Here is a 20,924-nt window from a genome sequence, read left to right on the forward strand (position 1 = left end):
TACTCACGTAACACATCTGCCCAAGAAGCCCCTGAACACAACATTTAAAAATAAAAAAGTTCTCAATATTTATTCTTCATTTTCTGTGCCTAAAGAATAAAAAAGTATTGGCCAGGAGCGGCGGCTCGCTCCTGTAATAACAGCACTTTGGGAGGCCGACGCGGGCGGATTGCTTGAATCCAGGAGTTCGAGACCAGTCTGGCCGACATGATGAGACCTTCCCACCACATCCCTAGTCTCTCCGAAAAATAGCTGGGTGTGGTGTAGTCCCAGCCACTCGGGAGTCTGAGGTGGGAGGATCGCTTGAGCCGGGGAAGTCCAGGCTGCAGTGAGCAGAGATCGCGCCGCTGCACCCCAGCCTGGACGACAGAGCGAGATTGTCTGAAGAACAAACAAGAAGGCGAGGAGGAGGAGGAGGAGGGAAGGGGGGAGGAGGAAGGGGGGAAGGAGGAGGAGGGGTGGAGGGGGAAGGAGGAGGGAGGAGGAGGAGGAAGGGGGGAGGAGGGGTAAGAAGGAAGAGGGTGGGGGGAGGAGGAAGAGGGTGGGAGGAGGGGGAGGGGAGGAGGGGGAGGAGGAGGAAGAGGAGGGAGGAGGAGGAAGGGGGAGGGGGAGGAGGAGGGGGAGGGAGGGAGGAGCAGGAAGGGGGGAGAAGGAGGAGGAGGGGGAGGAGGAAGGGGGGAAGACGAAGAGGGCGGGGGGAGGGGGAGGGGAGGAGGGGGAAGAGGAGGGAGGGGAGGAGGGGGAGGGGAGGAAGGGGGAGGAGAGGGAGGAGGAGGAAGGGAACGAGGGGGAGGAGGAGGAGGGGGGAGGGGAGGAGGAGGGGGAGGAGGAGGAGGAGGAGGAGGAGGAGGAGGAGGTAGTAACAAGATCACAGAGGACCCCAAAAGTCATCGCATATCCTAACCTCCAATACAAGCTGAAGTGAAAACCTTGGGGGCAGGGTGCTCTGGCATTCCCCAGACCTCCCACGAGCCTTCCTAACCGAAGTCCGCTGCCGGCGTTGGCTGTGGCTTGCTGGTCGAGCGTCAACTGGCGTCGAGGAGAGGGAGGGGAAGTGGGAATAAAAACTGCATTTGATGATCAGGAACGGGAAATAAGAATGGCATCGAGAAACCAGGAGCCAGCAGGAGACTCGGGGAGGGAGTGGAGGTGAAGAGTTGCGAGGTGCAAATTTCACAAGGGAAAAGTGAAGCCTCAGACTTCCTGGAAACGCTACTTTTCATCTATGCAGGTGCCCTTCGGTGAAGCACCACGTTTCTAGTTTATTACTAACATATTTTATGCACTTTATCTATCAAAAACGGTTTACGCGTCTGAGCTCTTTAACACATTTGTTTGTATGAACCAATATTTTCGCAAAGTTCCTATTCTTGGAATACGTAGTTCAAAACTCTCGTCCTTCGAGCCGGATTCGAACCAGCGACCTAAGGATGTCTTGTTCAAGAAGCCTACAGTCCTCCGCTCTACCAACTGAGCTATCGAAGGGCGCGTGAGTCTTCGTTCTCTAGAATGCCTAAAACAATGTGTGTCCTGAAAGTCTGGGTTTTCAAGTCTTGCTGTATTAAAGAGACTCGCTTTTAATTACACTGATGCTCATTTTTTAAACCACAATCGGCTTTAAAACAGTCTTCTCAGACACTGGAATTATTCTGTATAATGATCTAGGCAGTTGGCTTCATGGGTTTATAAATATGTAAATGGCATTGGGTTTTGTATTGAAAGCAGGATATTTATGTATAGCTCAAAACAAAAACTTTACTGGAATCCCCTGTCCTCCTAAGCTAGATGTATACAATCCCCCAGATTACGCCGCTGTCCTGCTGTTCTGTCTGATTAACTGCTCCCTCCTCTCTCTCTCTCTCTCTCTCTCTCTCTCTCTCTCTCTCTCTCGTTTTGTTTTATGGAGAGGGAGTCTCGCTCCCTGTTGCCCAGGCTGGAGGGCAGTGGTGCGAACTAGGCTCACTGCAACCTCCGCCTCCTGGGTTCAAGCGATTCTCCTGCCTCGGCCTCATAAGTAGCCGGGATTACAGGCGCCTGCCACCACGCCCGGCTAATTTTTGTACTTTTAGTAGTGTAGACGGGGTTTCTCCATGTGGGCCAGGCTGATCTCAAACTCCTGAGGTCAGGCGACCCGCCCCCTTCGGCCTCCCGAAGTACTGGGATTACAGACGTGAGCCACCGCGGCCGGCTTCTTTCTAACAAGTGTCTGCATTTGTTTGATAAATGCTCTGTTTGCCCTAAATACAGACAACTGGGATGACGAGGACCCCAGGGTTGTGAACAAAGCATTCTGCTATCATCGCAGTTCTCCTTTCCGAAAGTGTAAATTGTGTATATTCCTAACTGCGGGGATGGAATCCGAAGTGTCACTTCTCCATGTGTGTGTAAATTTGAGTGTGTGTTACATAATCATGCTGAAGCAGTGAAAATGAAGCAAAAACTCTTGAAAACTTTAAGTGGATAAATATTCCTTTTTCAAAGTAAATTGTCCAACATAAAGAGAGGTTCTGTGGAGACTGTTGTCTCCTCAGCTTCCTTGTACCTACCGGACAGAGTTATGTTGTCCCTTAGGACAATGGGGAACGTGTTTAAACTATCTGGCAGGAAAAGGCTTTAAAAAGAAAAATTCCAAGATCTTCCTCAAATGGCAACTGCTAGTGCCATTTGAAGTGTCAGAAATGTTAATAGCATACAGTTGATACTGAACTCCATAGTTAAGCCCCTCCCATGAATAACTACGAAAAGGGTATATGCTAACTTTCAATGTTTCTAACCTAACAGAGAGCTAGCAGCTAGAGAGGAGGGATCCTAGGATGTGGACAGTCTCTCTTGACATTGCTGCGTGTCCTATATGTGCCTTGGACAGCAGGTGGAAAAGCTACAGAGATGCCAATAAAAAGTGAAATTTCAAGCTGGGCTGCTACAAAATTGTTCTCTCTGTTAGGATTAGCGGGGCAACACCTGGAGAAACAGGAAGTCCCTAGAAAGGAAACAAGAGAGACCGAGTTTACTTTCCCATCTCCAGACTTGGAATCTCTAGCCTCCTTTTTGGCAAGTCTTACCCATAGTTTCAAGTGGTAAAACTGCAACGCGATTAACAGAGTCCTATTTCCTGTACCATAAAGGGGATTGAAGAAGGGATTGAAGAGCCATCTCATACATTTTCTTATATCGATCTTTATTTTCATAGATGGTCTACTTAACGCATGCTTGAGCATAAAGAGTGACCTCACACAGTTTCTTGCCTAGATCCTTATTTTTATTTTCGTAGATCCTTATTTTTGTAAAGTTTGGATTTCTGAGAATTCAAAACTCTCATGCAGATTTGAACCAGCGACCTAAGGATGCCTTAGCTTAAGGAATTTACAGTCCTCCACTCTACTAACTGAGCTATCAAAGGACACACAATCTTATATTCTCTAGAATGCCTAAAATAACGTGTGTCCTGAAAGTTTCTGGGCTTTCAAGTTTTGTTCATTAAGGAGACTTGGTTTTAGTTATGTTGATGTTCATTTTTTAAACCGCAATCGGCTTTAAAGCAGTCTTCTCACTGGGCACCGTGGATCACACCTGTAATCCCAGCACTTTGGGAGGCCGACGGGGGCGGATCACCTCAGGTTGGGAGTTCTATAATATCTCAGACAATGGGCAGGCTGAGGCAGGAGACCCTGGGAGGCATAGGCTGCAATGAGCCAAGATTGCATTACTGCACTCCAGCCAGGGTGACAGAGGGGGACTCCATCTCAAAAAAAAAAATGTAGAAATTTATTGCTCAGAGTTCTGGAGACTGGGAAGTCCCAGATCAAGGTACCAGCAGATTCAGTTTCACAGATTCAGTGTCTGGTGAGACCTGCTTTCTGTTTCCAAGGTAGGGCCTATTTGTGTATTCTCACATGGCAGAAGATGTGGAAGGACAAAAGGAAGAAACATTGTGTTCTCATATGGCAGAAGAAAGAGAAGCCCTCCCCCAACACACACACACAAAATGGCAGAGCTCTGATGGCCTAATGGCTTCTTAAAGTCCCCATCTCTTAATACTGTCTTATGGGGTCTTAGATTTCAGTATAATGAATTTTGGAAGGACACAGACATTCAAACCATAGCAGGCTGCTACGACAAAATACCACAGACTCGGTGGCTTAAAACAACAAACGTACTTTCTCACAGTTCTGGAGGCTGGGCAGTCCAAGATCAAGTTTCCAACCGATTTGGTTCTTGGTAAGGGCTCTCTTCCTGGCTTGAAGATGGCCACCTTATTGCTGTGTTTTCACATGGTTTGAGTACTCTGTCTCCTCTTATGAGGACACTAAGCCAATTTAAGGGCTAGAGATTCAACACACAGTTTCTCTTTTTTTTTCTTTTTTGAGACAGAGTTTCACTCTTGTTGCCCAGGCTGGAGGGCAATGGCCTGATCTCAGCTCACCGCAACCTCCACCTTCTGGGTTCAAGCTCTTCTCCTGCCTCAGCCTCCTGAGTAGGTGGGATTTCAGTCATGCGCCATCACGCCCAAATAATTTTTATTATTATTATTTTTAGTAGAGACCGGGGGTTTCTCCATGTTGGTCAGGCTGCTCTCGAACTTCTGACCTCAAGTGATCCTCCTGCCACAGCCTCCCAAAGGGCTGGCATTACAAGTGTGAGCCACTGCACCCAGCCTCAACACAGACTTTTAAGGAAACATAACTCAGTCCATAGCAGTGTGTTTGGAGCTGAGAGTCAATAGTTTAACAACTGCTAGAACTTCCATGTGAAATTTAAGGCATCTTTTTTTTTTTTGAGAAAGTGTCTCAGTCTGTCACTCTGTCGCCCAGGCTGAAGTGCATGATTACAGTTCCACACCTTCACCCTCCTCAGGTGATCCGCCCACCTCAGCTTCCCTAGTAGCTGGGACTACTAAAGGCACGTGCTGCCATGCCTGGCTAATTTTTGTATTTTGTAATAGAGATAGGGCTTCTTGATCTTAATTTACTTCTGTGGTAACTAAGAAGTTGTAAAATTTGATACCGAATCCAATGTTGCTGGAAACCAGAACTCCCAATTCAAAAGGCCCGGGCAAACCAGTTGCTCCCGGTTTACAGTCATGGCAACACACAACCCGTGCGTCTGAACTACAGGATTGGGCCAATTTTCTTTCGCCTCATTTCCACACCTGCACTCCTAATAAAGTCATAGAAAATAAACAGAGAAGGCTCACGTGTGGTGTGGTGGCAGCAGGAGCGGCCTCGAGATGCAGAACAAAGCCGGGGAGTTCGTGGACCTGTACCTGCCACGGAAATGCTCCGCTAGCAACCGCATCATCGGTGCCAAGGACCACACATCCATCCAGATGAACGTGGCCGAGGTTGACAAGGTCACAGGCAGGTTTAACGGCCAGTTTAAAACTTATGCCCTCTGCGAGGCCATTCGTAGGATGGGTGAGTCAGATGATTCCATTCTCCGATTGTCCAAGGCCGACGGCATCGTCTCAAAGAACTTTTGACTGGAGAGAATCCGAATGTGGAATATTTGTCATAAATAGTGAAAACCTAAGAAAAAGAAAATTCTGTTCAGGGTCGAATAAGGAGAAAACATCTAGGTGGCATGAACCTCAAAGCACGGCTGACTTTGAGCCAGGTTGCTAGAGGAATGGTGGGTTTCTACACACAGGTGTAACATCTGAGTTGGTTTTCTGTTTGTTGGTTTTTGAGAGTCTCGCCGCGTCGCCCCGGCTGGAGAGCGTGTTATAGTCTGTGCTCACTGCCACCTCCACCTCCCAGGTTCAAGCGATTCTCTTGCCTCAACCTCTCAAGTAGCTGAGATTACCGGCATCTGCCACTGCTCACAGCTGGTTTTTGTATTTTTAGTAGAGACAGGGTTTCACCTTGTTGGCGAGGCTGTTCTCGAACTCCTGACCTCAAGTGATCCAGCAGGCTTAGCCTCCCAAAGTGCTGGGATTTACAGGCGTTGGCCACTGCTCCTGACTAACATCTGAGTTTTGAACTCTCTTATCTAAAATGGTGGGGGCAGGAAATTGGGAGGTCTTCTTCCCACAGAGTTAACCTCGTTTTGTCACCCCTAATTGGAATGAAAAAGCAAAAGAGAGGGACAAATATTTAAAGCTGTCTAAAGGTCTTCAAAAGAGCTACTACGCCCTGTGCAGCATAGTCACCTTCTTAAATAAGATATTTTGTCTTCTCCACTTTCAGTTCGTAGTATCTTGCCCCAATTTCATTGAGACTAGAAATTAAAAAGAGGAAGTTTCTAATGATGGGATTTCTGGAGAAGAAGCAGTTGAAGGTGCAGATATTGCGTGAGGGTCTCCTATGGCTTTCCTGAGACTGTGGGCCAACGGACGGCCAACGGATCCTCCTCTTCTCAACTAACTTCTGCTGAAAAGTACTTAGCACCTAGCACCTGACACAGTACCTGGTACTCAATAGGCCCAGAAGAAAAAGTGGCAACTAAAGCATTTGTCTGTGTGCAAAGACTCTGCCTTTAAGTCTGTAAGCATAGGTATACTCGCTTCTCTTCCTAATATTTACCTTAGAAAAATAATTAGTACACCCCTTGATCGAAATCAGGACTACAGAAGCCAAAATAGAGAAATCAAATGGGACGCACGCCCCCTCGTGGCTACAGGTCCTCCGGCAGTGACAAAGGCACACAAAAAGCGGATTTTGTTGTTGCTCTTCTTACTGAGAGGGAGCCCTACTCCTGCAGCCCCGGCTGCAGTGCAATGGCGCGATCTCAGCTCGTTGGAACCTCCGCCTCCTGGGTTCAAGCGATTCTCCTGCTTCAGCCTCCAGAGCAGCTGGGATTACAGGCACGCGCCAGCACGCCCGGCTAATTTTTTGTATTTTTAGTGGAAACCGGGTTTCACCACATTGGCAGGCTGGCCTCGAATCACTTGAGGTTTCAAGTGATCCAACCGCCTCGGCCTCCCAAGGTGCTGGGATTACAGGTGTGAACCAACGCGCCTGACTCAAGGGACATTCGTAGATCCATAGAGACGCTGGGTAATCTGTTTCTGGAACCAGATGACTAGGGGGATTTTTTTTTTTCTTTTTTTTTTTCTTTTTTTCTTTGAGACAGTCTTGCCTTGTCGCCAAGCCGGAGCGCAGGGGCGCGATCTCGGCTCACTGCATCCTCCGTCTCCCGGGTTCAAGTGATTCTCTTGCCTCAGCCTCCCGAGTAGCTGCAATTACAGGCACGCGCCGCCACTCCCCACTAATATTTGTGTTTTTAGGAGAGACGGGGTTTCACCATGTTGGCCAGGATGGTCTCAATTTCCTGACCTCGCGATCCGCCCGCCTCGGCCTCCCAAAGGGCTGGGAGTACGGGCGTGAGCCACCGCGCCCGGCCAATGGGTAGAAATTTTAGGGGCGCGGACTGCGGTAGAAGCTACCGGATTTCCGTGGGAGGGGAATTAGCTCAAATGGTAGAGCGCTCGCTTAGCATGCGAGAGGTAGCGGGATCGATGCCCGCATTCTCCAATTTTATGTAGTTACCCCTCCCACTTCACCCTTTGGCCTTTATTCGTATCTTTCCACGAATACCTCGATGACACAAAAGCGGCTAACGCGCTACCATATCATGATGGGGGGTGGGGGTCTCTCCTTCAGGAACCCTAAGCTCGTCTTTCCCTCACCACCGAAGAAGAGCCGTCTACTCTGTGGTTCCCTCGTCCTCAGACTGTTCTGTCGTAGACCGGGCCGTTCTTTGGAATTCCTCTCGCTGTTTTCACTTCTGTATGTTGGGCCTCTCCAGGTGCATTTGCATATCTATTATACACTTTGATCATTTGTGTATTACATTTTTATCAGAGCAGGCTGAGGACGTATAACTATTCGTTTTGGTTTTCTTTTCCTTTTTTTTTTTTTTTTTTTTGAGACAGCCTGACTCTGCAATGGTACGATCTCGGCTCACTGCAACCTCTGCCTCCAGGTTCAAGCGATTCTTGTGCCTCGGCCTCCCCGGTAGTTGAGATTAGAGCTGTGCCCCACCATACCCGGCTTATTTTTAGTAGAGACGGATTTTCACTGTGTTGGCCAGGCTGGTCTCGAACTCCTAACCTCTAGTGATCCTCCCGCCTCAGTCTCCCAAAGTGCTGGTATTACAGGAGTGAGCCACCGCGCCTGGCCCTGTATTACAAATTTTTAGAAGATTTTTTAAATTACATATTTATTCTTAGAATTCTTAACAAGATGGTGGATGGGCCGGGCATGGTGGTTCACGCCTATAATCTCAGCACTTGGGAGGCGGAAGCGAGCGGTTCACAAGGTCGGAAAACGGAGACCAGCCTGGCCAACATGGTGAAACCCCGTCTTTACTAGAAATACAAAAATTAGCTGGGCGTGGTGGTGTGCGCCTTTAGTCCCAGCTACTCGGGAGGTTGAGGCACGAGAATCGCTTGGACCCGGGAGGCGGAGGTTGCAGTGAGCCGAGATTGTGCCACTGCATTTCAGCCTGGGCAACAGGTGAGAAACTCCGTCTCAAGAAAATAAAATAAATTAAAATAAAAATAAGATGGTGGAGAGACAAAGCATATGTAGGTACGTTTGAGGGTTTTTTTGTTTGTTTGTTTTGACACTCACTCTTACTCTTCTGATGCCATCTTGCTATATCTTGCGGGAGGGTGGGAGTGGAGGGTGTGCTACTGTTACCGGTGCTGGCCTATGGGAGAATTTGTGGCAGAGAATCTATCTGGACCGAAATCCACTGTGCCTTGGCAAGAAGCTTAGTCCAGAACTATTTAATAAGTGTTGCATTCAAGGCCCAAACATTACCTTTGCAAAGGCCATTTATTGGCAGGGCGCAGTGGCTCATGCCTATAATCCCAGCACTTACGGAGGCTGAAGTGGGAGAATCACGAGGTCAAGAGATCCAGACCATCCTGGCCAAAATGGTGAAACCTCATCTCTAATAAAAATACAAAAATTAGCCAGGCGTGGGGCGGACGCCTGTTAATCCCAGTTACTCCGGAGGCTGAGGCAGGAGAATCGCTTGAACCCGGGAGGAGAAGGTTGCAGTGAGCAGAGACTGCACCACTGTACTCTAGCCTGGCGACAGAATGAGATTTCGTCTCAAAAAAAAAAAAATTTTTTTTGCCCTCAATCAGCTTTCAAAAAGCAAGTTTAGATTCCATCTGCAGCCCTTAATGAAGTGGCTTCCAATCGTTTTGGGCAAGGCTCTTGAACCATTACCCTAATTCAATAAGCCTGGGCTTCTGTGGGTTTTTTTGTTTGTTTTGATTTAGTTTTCCATATTATTCTGATACATATCCAAGTTTGAGAATCATTTTCTTTCTTTCTTTCTTTCTTTTTTTTTGAGACAGAGTTTCGCTCTTGTTACCCAGGCTGGAGTGCAATGGCGCGATCTCGGCTCACCGCAGCCTCCGCCTTCTGGGTTCAGGCAATTCTCCTGCCTCAGCCTCCTGAGTAGCTGGGATTACAGGCACGCGCCACTATGCCCAGATAATTTTTCTATTTTTAGTAGACACCGGGTTTCACCATGTTGACCAGGATGGTCTCGATCTCTTGACCTCGTGATCCACCCTCCTCGGCCTCCCAAAGTGCTGGGATTATAGGACTTTGGGAGTTATAAAGTGCTCCCAAAGTGCCACCGCGCCCGGCCGAGAATCATTTTCTTTCATAGATATCCTTCAATCACATTTTTGATACACAAAAGGGTACCATGGGATTAATATATTTTAATGAGATTGACACAAAATTAGCAAATATGTACCACCGTTATGCCAGATCTCTACTTTGTGAGCTAATTCCCTACGTAAGTAGGAAATTTTGTCCATTTTCCCCTTACGTATTATTTTATTCTAAAATGATTCTTTTCTACCAGTTTTTCAAAACTTGTAGTACATGAAAATCACCCGGTGAGCTTTGTAAACTACAATACCTGAATCTTACTTCCAAACATAGATGCTTTGTAAAATCTCTTCATGTGATTGTGATATCAAGCACAAATTCTCGGCTAGGGTAGAAAGCCCCCTCCGTGACAATTAAAAGGAGAAGGGCGAATAGACCCCCTGAATTTCGTCCCGGCTTCAGACCTTGTAAGGAGCTACTGGTGGTTTAATATGTAACTGAGTCTCAGCGATTCAGAACTCTGAACACCAGGGGACGCTCGAGCTCCACCAATTACCGGTTGCTCCGCCTAATTCCCACCAGGCCCGGGTTTCGCCAAGGCCGTGTATCCAGGGTTGAGGGTCGGAGACGCCTCTCTGGATCCCTAGCCCAGCCGACCAGTGTCGGATTCACTTAATCAGTGGCCAGGGCTTCTAAGAGGGTTGGATTATGTGAATTATAGTGATGAAGTCTTGATCATGCGTTAAAAATTGTTAAGGAGAATAACAAAAAATTAAAGAGATTCACTGCATATCCAGAATAGTTTTAAATAGATTCTCATCGAAGATAAGTGTAAATGGAATATGCTTTTCTGGGAGGGAATTTTAAAATTAACACAAGGGGGGAAAAAAAAAAAAAAAAGCCGTGAACTCCTTCGAGCCGGATTCGAACCAGCGACCTAAGGATGCCCGAAGAGATTCCACTACAGTCCTCCGCTCTACCAACTGAGCTATCGAAGGATTCACACTGCCTCCCCTACCCGCTGGGGAAGCCATCTCTGCGCGAGGTTGGGCAATCGTGGATGCTTGCCGTCTTAAGTACCTGCGTTTATATTCTTTTGGCGTCCAGTACCCCTTCGGAACTGACTGACATTCAGAGGCCCTTTTCTCTGAACCAGGGAGAAAATGAGAACACCTCCCTCACTAGTTTACAAAAAGAAACATAAAATGTTAAGGCATAAGGAACTGATAAGAATTTAGCAATGACCGTTTTTTATTGTAATGAATGAATTATATAACCAATTTTAACCCCCACCTAAAATTAGAATTTGAAGCACACTTTAATTTTAACACTGTAATTTTAAAGAGATTTTATTGAGGTAATTGACAGGAGGAGGAGAAGGAATAGCAGGTTAAACAATGAAACTTCAAAAGCATACTCTTTTTTTTTTTTTTTTTTTAATTTTTATTTTTTACAAAGTCTCGCACCGTCGCCCAGCCCGGAGTGCATGGAGTGCAGTGGCGCGATATCCACTCACTGCAACTTCCGCGTCCCAGGTTCAAGTGATTCTCCCACCTCAGTCTCCGAGCAGCTGGGATTACAAGTGCAAGCCACCAAGCCTGGCTAATTTCTGTATTTTTAGTAGAGATGTGATTTTGCCATGTTGACTAGGCTGGTCTCAAACTCTTGGCCTCAAGTGATCCTCCCGCCTTGGCCTCCCAACGTCCTAAGATCACCTGGCCAACACACCTGGCCATCACATTAATTCTTATCTCAGCAAAAACCTATCCATGGAAGAGCAAAAATGATACCTTTTTTTTTTTTGAGACGGAGTTTTGTTCTTGTTACCCAGGCTGGAGTGCAATGGCGTGATCTCAGCTCACCGCAACATCCGCCTCCTGGGTTCAGGCAATTCTCCTGCCTCAGCCTCCCGAGAAGCTGGGATTACAGGCACGCACCACCATGCCCAACTAATTTTTTGTATTTTTAGTAGAGACGGGATTTCCCCATGTTGACCAGGATGGTCTCGATCTCTTGACCTCGTGATCCACCCTCCTTGGCCTCCCAAAATTCTGGGATTACAGGCCTGAGCCACCGCGCCCAGCAGGGTTTTAATAAATGATAAGTTATTAATGCTTAATAAAGAAATTTTAGGTCTGGCGTGGTGGTTCACACCTACAATCCCAGAACTTTGAGATGCCGAGGCAGGCGGATCACCTGAGGTCAGGAGTTCAAGACCAGGCTCGCCAACATGGTAAAACCTTGTCACTACTAAAAAATACAAAAATTAGCTGGGCATCTTGTTGCATGCCCATAACCCCAGCTGCTCGGGAGGCTGAGGCAGGAGAATCACTTGAACCCGGGAGGCAAAGTTGGATGGAATCACTGCCCTCCAGCCTGGGTGACAGAGCAAGACTCCATCTCAAATTTAAAAAAAAAAAAAAATTAAGCCTGGTGAATATGTCGAAACCCCCTCTCTACAAAGAATGCAAAAATTAGCTGGGCATGGTAGCATGTGCCTACAGTTCCAGCTACTCAGGAGGCTGAGATGGAAGGAGGATCACTTGAGCCTGGTGTTAATGGTGGAGGGTGTCCAGGTTCTTGGTGTCTTGAACAAAGAATGAACAAAACACAGAAATAGAGCAAGAAAGGAAAGAATGGCTTTACTGCAGATGAAAGCACACTCCACAGTGTGGGAGCAGAGGGCTCCAAGGCCCTGTTACAGAGTTTCCGTGAGTTTAAACACCATCTGCTTGGGGTGCGCCCTATGTAAATGAAGCGGATGAAGTAAAGTTACAAAGTCATTTACAACGTGTGTGCCCAAGGAGAGGAAATTTCCTGTTATAACTGAAGTGTGAATTGGCCTTATGTTTCTGGCCTCCCGACCCTGTTTTCCTGCCTCACTGGGAAGTCGAGGCTGCAGTGAGCTGAGATCATGCCACTATACTCCAGCCTGGGCGACACAGGGAGCCCGTTTTATAAGTAAACAAACAGGAAGAAAGCTGAGTGAGATAGCCCGTTTTCCGATAGCCTCAATCCTCACAGCTACCATACCTTTCATTCTGACCTCCAACATACTATAGTGAAATTTCCCTGGTAAGGTTTATCATAACATGGAGTTTATTATAACTCTCCGTTTTAAATACACAAAATATACACTCTTATCAGTACCACATCACACCTACTCACAGGTTTAAATGAAATATCGGTTAGCTACTTGTTATTTTCTTCCCTCATTTTTTCCTGTCTCCATTATTAAGCAAAATTATTGGCATAAAAGAGGTTTTCAATACCCATTTTTAGACTGCATTCTAGCCTGGGCAATAAAGCAGCACTCCTGTTCTCTCTCCCTTTTCCTCTTCCTCTTTCTTCCTCTCTTTCATTCTTTTTTCTTTTTTTCTCTCTTTCTTTTTTTTATGTCTCTCTTTTTCTTTAAAAAAAAAAAAAAAAAAAACAGCAATTTCAATTGCTGATTTCAACATAGCCAATCCAGCATGGACTTTCCACTACTTATGGCTATTGATCCAAAGCTAATTTCTCACAGGTTCCTCTCCTGCGAGAAAGTAATTATATCAGAAATATGGAAGATAGATGGGAAGTCAGTGCAAGAAAAAAAAAAAACTCTAAACAGTTTTTTACGATAACTATTTCTGACATAAAATTTACATTTCTGTGTAATTAATTTTATTTGAAATTTAGTTGACTTGCCTGATTATATAAGTAAACAAAGTATATTCAAAATGCTTCATTAAAACAATTGTTACTGATTGTAACAAGTTAGAATCAACTTTTTTTTTTACATCACCATAGTCAATATCATTGTCAACAAGTCATAATGTTGGTCATAGGGTTTTGGTGAAAAAAAAAAAATAACATGGGCGGGAGGAGGAGGAAGAGAAAGAAGGCGCAGGAGGAGGAGAAGGGGAAGAAGACGATTTGAATAACTGAGAATACAGGTACGTGCCACTGCACCCAGCTAATTTTCACATTTTTCGTAGAGATAAGGTTTCGTAGTGTTGGCCAGGCTGGCCTTGAACTCCTGACCTCAAGTGTTCCACCTGCCTCAAACTCCCAAAATGCTGGGATTACAGGCCTGAACCACCATGCCCAGTCTGAAACTTTTTTTTAATTTTATTTTTTTCTGAAGTGGAGTTTTGCCCTTGTTCCCCAGGTCAGAGTGCAATGGCAGGATCTCGGCTCACTGCAACCTCTGCCTCCCTGGTTCAAGCGATTCTCCGGCCTCAGTCTTCCAAGTGGCTGGGATTACAGGGCTCTGTCACCGCACCCGGCTAATTTTTGTATTTTTAGTAGAGACAGGGTTTCTCTATGTTGGTCAGGCTGCTCTCCAACTCCTGACCTCAGGTGATCAGCCCACCTCAACCTCTCAAAGTGCTGGGATTTCAGGCGGGAGCCACTTCACCCAGCCCAGAAAGTCTTTCTGTTTATTATTGTTATTTTTTTTTTTTTTTGAGACGGAGTTTCGCTCTTGTTACCCAGGCTGGAGTGCAATGGCGCGATCTCAGCTCACCGCAACCTCTGCCTCCTGGGTTCAGACAATTCTCCTGCCTCAGCCTCCCGAGTAGCTGGGATTACAGGCACGCGTCACCATGCCCAGCTAATTTTTGTATTTTTAGTAGAGATGGGGTTTCACCACGTTGAGCAGGATGGTCAATCTCTTGACCTCGTGATCCACCCGCCTCAGCCTCCCAAATTCCTGGGATTATAGGCGTGAGCCATCGCGCCCGGCCTGTTATTATTATTTTATTTAAAAATTTATTTTTTCAGTTACTCTAGCCAAAGAAGAAACTCTGATAATATTTTTTTTACTGTCTTTGCTCAAATGCGGCCTCCATAAGGCCCAGCTCTACCCTAGCCAATGCTGTACCACCTACTGCGGCATTCCCAGTACCTCCAATTACATTGTAACATCCTATGTAGCTGACTTTTTTTTCTTCTTACCTTTTTCATTTTCTTTTCTTTTTTTTTTTTTCTTTTGAGAGACAAAGTTTCACCATATTGATCAGGCTGGTCCTGAACTCCGAATCTCAGGCGATCTACCCACCTCAGCCTCCCAAAGTGCTGGGATTACAGGCCTGAGCACCCGCACCCTGCCCTCTTCTTGCCGTTTTATTTGTTACTTCTATACTTATTACCTATCGTTTGCCTCCTTTCATAGAATGTGAGGGTCAGAGATGTTGGTTTTGTTCACTGATGGATCTCCAACACCTATAGCAATGCCTAACACCTAGTGGTTCTCAATAAACGCGTGGAATGAGTGAATGGAAAAGAAGGTCTCATTTATGCATGAAACGTTTATGAATCAGAAACTTGTCCCTCAGGAGTTTCCCTGAACTGGGAAGAGAGAATGTCAGGAAAACATACAACATCAAGTTTCTCAGCCCCAAAAGCTAATACCTAACACCTCTTATAGAAACATGGTGCTTTCCATAAGGCATTGATTTCCTAGACTGAATAATCAGCTAACTTGCTATACGTATCATAAAATACAAAAGGACCTTATAAAGCAATGATTTCTAAACCACTGGAGATTCAGATGCTGTGAGTCTGAGTTAGGGCCCAGGAATCTAAAACTTCAGAAGCACCTCAGGTGACTCAGGTGTTCAGCCAGGCTTGGATGCCTGAGCCACAGGCCTCAAGACGTGAAAACTATGTTAGTGAAGTGAGAGGAAGGTAAGTGGCTAACTGGGCATTTGAAATCAACAAAGAGGTGTATCTTACTAGTGGTCATGGGTCCTTCTTCTTGCCTCCTAACCCTTTTTTGCTTCAGAATCAGTCCAGGAACTTGTTAAATATACAAGAGTTCATGTCCTACCACCAACCTACATAACCTCTGTTTAAGTGTTTCTGGTTTTACAAAACCTCTAGGCCAGAGGAGTGTATTCACAGCGGGGAGCTCTGAGACTACGTTCAGCTAGAATTTCGGAGAGGGCTGGAATAAGTCAGTCAAATCAGTAAGCTTAAACTGGTCAGGATGACTATATGATTCCATTCTTCAAGAGTGATGAGCTTAAGTATGCCTTTTTTTTTTTTAGCAGTGACAAAACTGACAGCAATAGGGAAATCGAAAACACTAAAACAGAACGCCCAACGTGGGGCTCGAACCCACGACCCTGAGATTAAGAGTCTCATGCTCTACCGACTGAGCTAGCCGGGCTCCCCTGTGGCTAAGTCTTCCCTAATGTACTAAGAAAATACATAATTTCTTTTGTACGCGTAGGATTCTGGAGTTCATGTTTGGTTTTATAGGTAGAATAAAATGGAACTCACAGGACATAAACGTACCTGAATCAGTAACATGCACTCCACCCGCTTTCTCTACATCTTTCCTCCTTTGCCCTTATTCACCAGTTTGTGTTGATTGACAACATAATGTTCCCAGGACCTAAGAGTTAGTGCCACTGGATGCTTACAACAGAGACTCCTGCACTGGCACTCCCAAAACTCCAGACCCGGTTACCGATTGGCTCCAAGCATAGTCAGGAGCCTCGGTCCTCTAGCCGAAACGCTGTTCTGGGCCCTCTCTGTGGCCCAGTGAGGTGCTCCCCTCTTGTTCTCATAACCCACCGATTCTTGCCCTCCTGCCACTACTCGTGGATATGGCCCTCAAGAAAGTGTCGGTTGTGTTCTCCCTCCTTTACGGGACCCATACGTTTGCTCATTTGTTCTCCACAATCAAGGCACACATAGAAAAGGGGGGAGTGTTGCAATTATACTTTCATATAAAGTGTGCGACAGCCACTGCAGTATAGGATGCGGTGATTTTTATATGTTGTGTTTACCGCCAAACGCAAAAGTAGATTCAGCCCAATAGATCAAAACCAAACAAAAACCCTACTTGATGAGTATACCAACGGTATGCCCCAGGAGGACAGATGAAATGCCCCTTCTCAGAAGAAAACAGAACGCTGATCTGCGGGACGGTAGTCGTACTTGACGCTGTTAGCAAGGAGGAAAGCCGAAATCACTCAAAGGTTCCTAACAACTCGACTCTATAGTTCAGAACCTGATCGTCCCGTTTACATCCATCCTTTGATGTAATGAGTTAATAATAAATAGCATTGAATTAAGATGTGACCATTTTATTTCGAACATATTGTGTTTATATGAACACAATCGTGGAGTCGGAACTTCTAGAAGATTCAGAAACGTTTGCTTTTGCAAAAGTCTCTGTAGAGCGGATGGAAAACCGAAGAGAAGCAAAAAAGAGTCCTTAATTAGAGCTTGCAAATTGTTTGCTGGGTTCGAACGCATGTTGATACACAGACTATCGGCACACATAACTGGAAAGTTCTAACTTGAGAAACTAAGTTCGGGTGAAAGGAGCCAGATTCAGAACTAAGGAAGAAAACCTGGGCTCGTCCGGGATTTGAACCCGGGACCTCTCGCACCCTAAGCGAGAATCATACCCCTAGACCAACGAGCCACCTGAGGAAGGGTATTTTGGATGTATGAAATATTTACAAAATTTCTTTTTTGTAAATGTTCCTGTAATTCTATGCAATTGTCATCGATAATACCTTTAAATCCATTTTGTTTAAAAAAATTACCGGGTCAACGAGGCTCTTAATTTCCCCTCAATCCAATCCTAAAGACTGCTTTCTCAAAGGGCTCTTGACCCATCCTTTCTAAGAGAAAGAGCTGTGGCGTTTTGTTAAAATGCAGAAATCTGCGTTCCTTCTCCAATCTGACTCAAAGTCTCTGGAGGCGAGGCCCATTAAGTTTCGTTTTTGACAAGTTTTCGAACTCAACCACAGGTGTAGTGTGGGGCTAACAAAGCCCACGTGGAGCTCGTGGCTTGGGATCAGCATTTTTCCACAGAAAATAGTAAAACAGGTGAAAATTCACCCGACGGGATATACAGCTGCGAGGCCGTAAATAAACAGAGGATATTCGTTGTACAAGGAACAGGGGGGATATTTAACATCAAGAAGCAGAATGAGCAGAGTTGCCAACCTGGACCACCGGGTTGCTGATGTGGAAGAGGTAGACTTTGAAAAGGGGCTCAGTCCTTTCTCGGGAAATCAAGGTAACAAGAAAATGTTTCTCTCGGAATGGAATTCCTGGCATGCTACTTTTCTGCTTCTCTTGAGCAAACATTTTGAACACTATGACTTAAGAAAAGGGACCTCTGACATACTCGGATGGCTTGGACTTTCGGTAGTATCAGTTATAGAGCAGCAGTGTTTCTTGTCATGACAGTTCTCAGACAATTCGTTTTTCACTTCTCTACGGGTGAGTCGTGAAATGAAAGAAAAGGGAACTGGCCCGTACGGGGATCGAACCCGCGACCTTGGCGTTATTAGCACCACGCTCTAACCAACTGAGCTAACCGGCCACCCACGGCTCGTGAGGTTTGAAAACGACACCAAGAACTGTGTCAGTGTTTCGGATTGGGGTTTTTGTTTTGTTTTGCTTTGTTTTGGTCTCTCCCCTAAGGAACGACGGTGTGCTAGAGTAGCCAGATTCACCAGTGCTGAACTAAGCTTCATCCTTCTCTCCACACTTGTCCTATTTCTTCATCATCCTATGACGCACGGGACTAACAATACTCCCTCTTCCCTCCCCTTTCCGTGTTCTCAAGCCGAGATTATTTCTGCGCTAAAGGCCAACCATAGACCACAAATAGAGCACATTAACGGGTTCCGGACAACTTTCCAGATTTTTTCTCTTCTGTCAACTCTCTATCGGGCATGTTTCAATTCCATGTCTCACATTGATATTTCAAAATACCTCAACGCAACCTTGTTCCCCGTGCTCCATATGCAATTCTGCATACAGTGGCTGCAAGAACACCATAAGGAGTCAATGAAGTGGAGGATACAAAATATTACCTGACATTGTGGAAATCCAGTTTCTAATTGTATTGGGCAGACAGGATAAAAGGACTTGGAGATGCCGGGGATCGAACCCGGGGCCTCATACATGCGAAGCATGCGCTCTACCACTGAGCTACATCCCCAACCTCGAGTGTTTTCCCTTGTAGCTCTCCCTGGTTGTTTGTAAGAATTTTCTGTTACCCACTAATCTGTCCTCCCTATCTGTCCCTGTCCCATCCCTGTCCCCAAATTCTAAGGTTTGCTGACTGCTAAAGCTAAATTCTCTTTTATATGTCCAACAAAATCCTGAAATGGTAATTAAGCTGGCAGGGGCCGGCCTATGACTGCTGTGATTTTGAAGGGATTGTCTTGGATATTTGTAACAACTGTATTGTGATACGAAAGTATGTGATTTTTCTTGATGACAGGGCCACAGGTACTCCTCTTTCGCCTGTGGTTTGTTACCTATATTCCTAACTAAAAGATATGTCAGATTTCAGTTAGCATAGACTAGAATCGGAAATAATCAGAATGCAGTGTGTGTGGTAATAGTAAGGAATAGTTCATAGCCGGGCACGGTCGCTCACACCTATAATGCCAGCAGTTTGGGAGGCCGAGGCGGGTGGATCACGAGGTCAAGAGATCGAGACCATTGTGATATAGCTGGCCTAGAATTAGAACCTGTATAATGCCATTTTTTAAAGAACAGTGCTGTTTCCATTCTCACAATGACTGCTAACCTTGGCTTTTGTAAATTGCTAGATCATTTGCAGGATGTAAAGAGAGGTAAAGCTGCATACCTCCTTTTATCTATCAGAATTGCTGGCCTTTGTTTCCCAGAGTAGGCACCCCAAGATCATTCCATCCTGGCGCCAAGCAACTGAAAATCTATGGATCCCACCCCTACCCAGGCGATGTGTAAACGAATGCTAATCTTAGCATCTGTGAACTCCTTAAATGACAATCAGAATAGTCCTCTGGCCCTCGAAATGTCCGGAACCCCCTCACCCTCATCTCCGCCCAGAAGCTGATTTGAATCCACTGGCCCTCGGAATGTCTGAAGCCCCTCACCCCATCCTCTCCCCTCACCCCCGAGGTGATTTTACAGGTATAAAAGGTCTTGTCACCCTCTTTTACGGGGCCACGGGTTGGAGAGACGTGAGTCCTCCGTGGTCGCCGGCAATAAACCCTGCAATTTGGCATACTTTTGTTCTGGTGTTGACTTTCTGTGCTAAGTTCAATGCAACACCATCATGGTCAACGAGTGAAATCCCGTCTCTACAAAAAAAAAAAAAAAAAAAAAAAAATTAGCTGGGCATGGTGGTGTGCACCTGTAGTCCCAGCTACTCGGGAGGCTGAGGCAGGAGGATTGCTTGAACCCAGGAGGCGGAGGTTGCGGTGAGCCGAGATCGTGCCATTGCACTCCAGTCTGTCTGCGTCCGGCACGTCTGCCGGGGGACTACCGACCAGCGGGAGTCCCCGAGACCGCCAACGTAGATGTCTCGTTCAACCTGAGAGAGTGCGCGGAAGAGAAAGAATATAGAAAAGTAGAGTCTGGAGGGCTGCGTGAAGATTATGGCCAAAACGCAGCAAATTTATTCTTGTGGGTTACAGCTTTTATACCTTTTTCTTATTACATTTACTTAATCTCAGTAGAAAGAAAAAAGAGGGGTAAACAGAAAGGAAATAGAAACTCCATAAAAAATAGTTATCAGGGGCTTGTGATATCCGCTCAGAAAGCAGTTTAAGGGGGCTTGTGATAGTAGTTTACATTTCAAAGATACAATGGCGCCCTTAAGGTGGCTGGTTAAACCTGTTTTTCACCAGGAGCTAAAACAAAGGCTTGGCTCCAGGGAAAATATGGGCAGGGGTCTCTTGTCCCTCTTAGGCATCTCAATTGCAGCAAGTTTATTGCTTACACAGAGACTGAGGGGACATGGAAGCAGACAGCACAATGTCCTCATAAACTGCAGACCTTTGCTTTGCATTCTGTTGTTGCTTTTAGTGACTCAGCTCGCGGCCCTTTGTCTCACTCGACAGCCCTCGAGGTGGGGAAATGCAGACAGGTCCAGCAGCCAAACCGGGGCAAGTCAACTAGCTGTCTCCAGCCCTTGGCGCGAACACTACACCAGTCTGGGTAACAACAGCGAAAACTCCGTCTCAAAGAAAAACAAACAAAAGGAATAGTTCGTGCAACTTTTGCTTCTGTTGCCTGTGTGTGACATGTGGGTGACAAACCGTGTCTGTCTACCTGAGCAGCCCCAGGGCTCAGCAGAGGAGGGGATCAAAGGAGACGCGCTAATGGAGAAAAGACGGAGCCTGCGCGTTTTTCCTGCTTTTCAGGAGTTTAACCTTTAACAACTTGTAACCATTGTTACTGCAACTTTTACTCCTATTCCAGATGAAATGCTTCGTGCGCTGTGGCTCCCTTTCCAAAAGGCCCAACTATTTTCTAAACAGCTCCTAAGTTATGAGGCCTATGGTCGGCTCAGGAGTCCTTGAGTTGTTCGGTGATACCAGCCTGTGA

General features: G+C 46.0%; 7 non-coding genes and 1 pseudogene across 7 annotated transcripts; 2 read left to right on the forward strand and 6 right to left on the reverse strand.

The window, feature by feature from the left end:
• Positions 1–1,396: 1,396 nt before the first annotated feature.
• Positions 1,397–1,485, reverse strand: TRNAY-GUA (transfer RNA tyrosine (anticodon GUA)). Its single transcript is given in 2 exon segments — positions 1,397–1,432; positions 1,449–1,485. It is a non-coding gene; the product is annotated as a tRNA-Tyr (tRNA).
• Positions 1,486–5,225: 3,740 nt separating this feature from the next.
• LOC100408130 (small ribosomal subunit protein eS21 pseudogene) lies at positions 5,226–5,504 on the forward strand (annotated as a pseudogene).
• Positions 5,505–7,399: 1,895 nt separating this feature from the next.
• TRNAA-AGC (transfer RNA alanine (anticodon AGC)) lies at positions 7,400–7,472 on the forward strand. Its single transcript has one exon. It is a non-coding gene; the product is annotated as a tRNA-Ala (tRNA).
• A 3,018-nt stretch (positions 7,473–10,490) lies between these two features.
• TRNAY-GUA (transfer RNA tyrosine (anticodon GUA)) lies at positions 10,491–10,579 on the reverse strand. Its single transcript is given in 2 exon segments — positions 10,491–10,526; positions 10,543–10,579. It is a non-coding gene; the product is annotated as a tRNA-Tyr (tRNA).
• A 5,083-nt stretch (positions 10,580–15,662) lies between these two features.
• TRNAK-CUU (transfer RNA lysine (anticodon CUU)) lies at positions 15,663–15,735 on the reverse strand. Its single transcript has one exon. It is a non-coding gene; the product is annotated as a tRNA-Lys (tRNA).
• Positions 15,736–16,932: 1,197 nt separating this feature from the next.
• On the reverse strand, positions 16,933–17,004 carry TRNAP-AGG (transfer RNA proline (anticodon AGG)). Its single transcript has one exon. It is a non-coding gene; the product is annotated as a tRNA-Pro (tRNA).
• An 838-nt stretch (positions 17,005–17,842) lies between these two features.
• TRNAI-AAU (transfer RNA isoleucine (anticodon AAU)) lies at positions 17,843–17,916 on the reverse strand. The gene has a single exon. It is a non-coding gene; the product is annotated as a tRNA-Ile (tRNA).
• Positions 17,917–18,468: 552 nt separating this feature from the next.
• TRNAA-CGC (transfer RNA alanine (anticodon CGC)) lies at positions 18,469–18,540 on the reverse strand. Its single transcript has one exon. It is a non-coding gene; the product is annotated as a tRNA-Ala (tRNA).
• Between the last annotated feature and the right edge of the window lie 2,384 nt (positions 18,541–20,924).

This window comes from Callithrix jacchus, chromosome 4 (assembly GCF_049354715.1).
Source record: "Callithrix jacchus isolate 240 chromosome 4, calJac240_pri, whole genome shotgun sequence".
Classification (NCBI taxonomy): domain Eukaryota; kingdom Metazoa; phylum Chordata; class Mammalia; order Primates; family Cebidae; genus Callithrix; species Callithrix jacchus.